Consider the following 3,926-nt stretch of genomic DNA (forward strand, 5'->3'; position numbering starts at 1 on the left):
GAGAGAGAGAGAGAGAGAGAGAGAGAGAGAGAGAGAGAGAGAGAGAATGCAAAGCACATGCCCTAGTTGGCTTTAACTGTTAACTTGACAGTCTAAAGTCATCTGAGGGATTGATGAAATCACACTGGCCTGATGGGTAGCATCAGTCCCTGGCTGTGTGGTTCCAGGATGTATAAGCAAGCTAGTAAGCATGGGTGAGCCAGCAAGATGTATTCTTCTATGCTTTCTTCTTCAAGTCCCTGCTTGAGTTTCAGCCTTGACTTCCTTCAGTGGTGGATTATGATCTGGAAGTATAAGCCAAATAAACTCTTTCTTCCTCTACTTTGCCTTTGATCCGAGTGTTATATGACAATAGAAAGGAAAGTAAAAACAATAAAGACAAAAGACACAGTTTAAATAGACTAGCATGTATTAGTATCAGACTTAAATATGTAAGAAGGTTGGAATTATTAAACTGAAATATTTGTCTGTTTTTTAGTGCTGGTTCAACTGCGGAAAGTCAATTAATAGCTATACGTTTGATGGACTATGTCTGAAGCAGAAAGATTGGGAATTCCAGGCCAGCCTGATCCACATAGCAAGACCCTGTCTCAAAAACACAAGAAAGAAATTTATATGAGCATAGTCTCAGAGCCCTCGGTAAGGCCAGAAGGGTAGAACAGCAGGGTATTTTCTCCTGAGTCTTACAAAGGTCATACTGGGGGACTCACATGTATAGCCGAGTACTGGAGCCTAACCTGTCTGATTTCTTGCCTTCAAATCTCCATAGAACCTGTTAAGTGATGGTATTGTTACATCTCAGAGAGGGTCAGATTCATCACTGATGTCCTGATACCCTCTCCTTGGGACCACACATACGACTCTTTGAAGCCATAGTCTTTACTCATAGCTGGCTGATTGACTGTTAGTAACTGAATCAAAGTTCTGAACCACTGCTAATCTCCAGAAAGGTCCATTAACCCAGAAACATTTTACACGAATGTAAATAACATTCCAAATTTAACTCTCCAGCACTACATTGTCTATTCTTCAAACGTGCTATCAGTGTCCTGAGGAATATAGCATTCCCATGATTCAAATATGTGACTTCCTTTGCCTGCATGCAGAACCATTTAAAGTGACTTGTAGTAGATGTTTTAACTTATTAATGCTCTGTTCAAAGCCCCTTTTGTTTATGCAGTGGGAACAGTTGTCCTGTATCCATAATTAATAAGATTAATTGCTGGTATGGACTCATTATTGTGGCCTTAGTAATATCCTATGCAAATAAAAATGATTGTTTTTAATTTTGTTGTTTTTATTTATTAAAAAATTTAAATGTGATTTATTTCACTTCATGTGTATGAATATTTTTCTTGGGTGGATGTTTGTGCATCATGTGCCTGGTACCCAAAGTGATCAGAAAAGGATTTGGATCCCCTGGAACTTGAGTTACAAAGGTTGAGAACTCCCATGCAAAATACCAGCCATGTTAGAACTTCGTATGTCACAAAAAAAAACTAAGTAGAGAAGCTGAGGTTATAGTCCCAGCAATTTGGGAGGCTGGGGCAGAAAGATTACAAAATCAAGACCATCCTGGGTTAATACTCTTAAAATAAGAGCGACAAGCTGGGCACGGTGGTACAAACAAGCTTGCAATCCCAGCACTCAGAAGCTAGAAATGGGCAGTGAGGGTCATGGACAGCCTCAGCTACAGAAGACTTTGTTTTGGAAGAAAAAAGCGGGGAAGGGGCTCAAAAGGTGGGCTCACAACTGCCTGTAACTCCAGTTCCACAGGATCTTATGGTTTCTTCTGCCTTCCATAACTGTACTCATGTGCACATACCTACACACAAACACACACACTTAAAGATAAATCTTCAAACGGGGACAGATCTACATTTAGTTCAGTGGTAGTGGGATTGCTTAGCGCCACAGGGTCCTAGGTTCCACAACCAATACTAGTGGGGAAAGGTAAAAATAAGCGCAATCACTAAACTAAAAATAATAGTTAGTCTATGAGATGGCAAGAGTAGCTGCAATCATGGAGAGTATGGCAAAACTTCAACTATAATGTTAGTGTTTGATTTTATTCTCTGTGTTTGCGTTTGTGTTAAATAGGTCACAATATATAACACTGCCAAAATAATGTTTTAAAAAAAAACAAAGTTAATTTTGACATTCCTTTATCATCCTCATACATATATGAAAAAAATAAGATCATATTATCCTACAACTTATTTCAATGTAACAAGCTATCATATCGTCTTTTATACCAAAGAATCAAAATATACAAACTTTTTAAACACCCTCCTATTTATTACCTACGTATCTTATTACTTGCATCCTCTTTAGGTATCCTTATTTGTATACTGATGTACTTGCTCCTCTTTAGGTATCCTTATTTGTATACTGATGCTTCTCTTTCTGAAGGATTGAGCCTTAAAAGTCAGACTACTGAGTTCCAGATACGGAACTTGGTATTCCACATATCTTTTTTTATTTCTCTAAGTATAGCTAGCTACATTAATGCTTCCAAATGGTTGTAACAATTCATACTTTATTCAGCAATGCCTTTCTAAGGTACTGAAATTTCTTTTTGACCAAATAAGCCTCCAACAACAGAACGCACATCACCCTTTAAGGCCTATTATAACAGATGCTTCCAGACCACATAGTCAGTAACACACTAGGGTCCTCATTTGGAGTACATAAGAAAGGCATGGGGTGGGGGAGGGAAGCGTATTATACCATAATCAATTTTACAAATAAGCTAGTTTTATCAGCTGCTAAGTTTTGATGAAAAAGAGTTGAGGCCGTTCTTGGAGGCCTCTTGGGAGCTGGAATAAACACTCCATTTTGGAGACACTCACTATCCCTCAAACCCCAATTAGACAAAGGAAAACGGAAGTAAACCTAAAAACACGACCTCTCCTAGGAATTAGCCTCCCCGGCCTGACAGGTTCATCAGTGGAGGTTCGATGATGTGGTGGCTGATCACTTATCGTCTACTGTGGGAGGAATAGGGGAGAGATAGGGAGTGCCAGCCGGCTACTGTCCCGCGCTCGCGGCAGACCATGCGGTCGGTCGGAGTGGTGACCGCTGCCCCAGCCACCTCTCTGGCAGCGAGAGACCCGGCACTCACCAGGGCATGTTCATTAACTGGCCAGTTTCTCCACTCTCCTCATTAAGTCATCCTCTAGCTGCCTTGCTAATCCCGGGAAGCACGCATACATGCGGACGCCGCCATCTTACAAGTTATAGAAGCCTGGAGGGGGAGGCGCGGGGCGGAGAGCATGCGTCAGAGCCAAATGGTCCCTGCGCCACGCGGCGCCGCGCTGTCACTCTCCCTAAATGGCTGCTCCAGCAACGTGATCCAGATTGTCAGTGGTCGCTTCCGCAGATGACTGAGCGCTTGCGATTCCTCTCACGGCTGCCTCTGTTAGCTTTTTTCAATATGCTCCCTTTTTTCTTGCCCGTCTTTAATTTGCTTTTCTCTTCCCCTCCGGAATTTCTTTTCCTTTTTGTTTCCGTAGAAGACAGGCTTGTGTTTTGCTTCCGAGACCTCTATCGGGGTCGCTTTTGTATTTTTAGCTGCCAGCACTGCTATAGATGCTATAATTGCAATCCACATGTTACAGAGGTTAGGTGGCAAAGTAAGCCACAGGCCTGGGAATGTCCCCTAGTTTTGGATAAAGACTGTTAGTGTGATACCTTGGGCCTAGGCTGACAATAACTCCTTTGGCTTTTGGACGTTCACACCAATACTGGTCACTACACAAATTAGAAAGAGATCCTGAGTTATCAATAAAGGTAGAGAACAAAATTCCCATTTAAAAGAGAAAAAAATTTCTCATTTTACCTATTGTACCAAGAGGCACAGGGGCAGGAGAAATTGCTCAGTGGTTAACAGTGCTTACTGTCCTTGCAAAGGATGGAGGTTCAGT

At 41.6% G+C, this 3,926-nt stretch overlaps 1 long non-coding RNA gene across 1 annotated transcript in view; it reads right to left on the minus strand.

Moving 5' to 3' along the window:
• Positions 1 to 3,250, minus strand: part of LOC114624489 — a 16,106-nt gene extending 12,856 nt beyond the window's left edge. Inside the window, exon 1 of the long non-coding RNA XR_003711941.1 lies at positions 3,125 to 3,250. This is a non-coding gene — a long non-coding RNA (uncharacterized LOC114624489). The remainder of the gene's footprint in view (positions 1 to 3,124) is intronic.
• Positions 3,251 to 3,926: the final 676 nt, after the last annotated feature.

This window comes from Grammomys surdaster, unplaced genomic scaffold (genome assembly GCF_004785775.1).
Source record: "Grammomys surdaster isolate TR1022 unplaced genomic scaffold, NIH_TR_1.0 207, whole genome shotgun sequence".
NCBI classification, from domain to species: Eukaryota; Metazoa; Chordata; class Mammalia; order Rodentia; family Muridae; genus Grammomys; species Grammomys surdaster.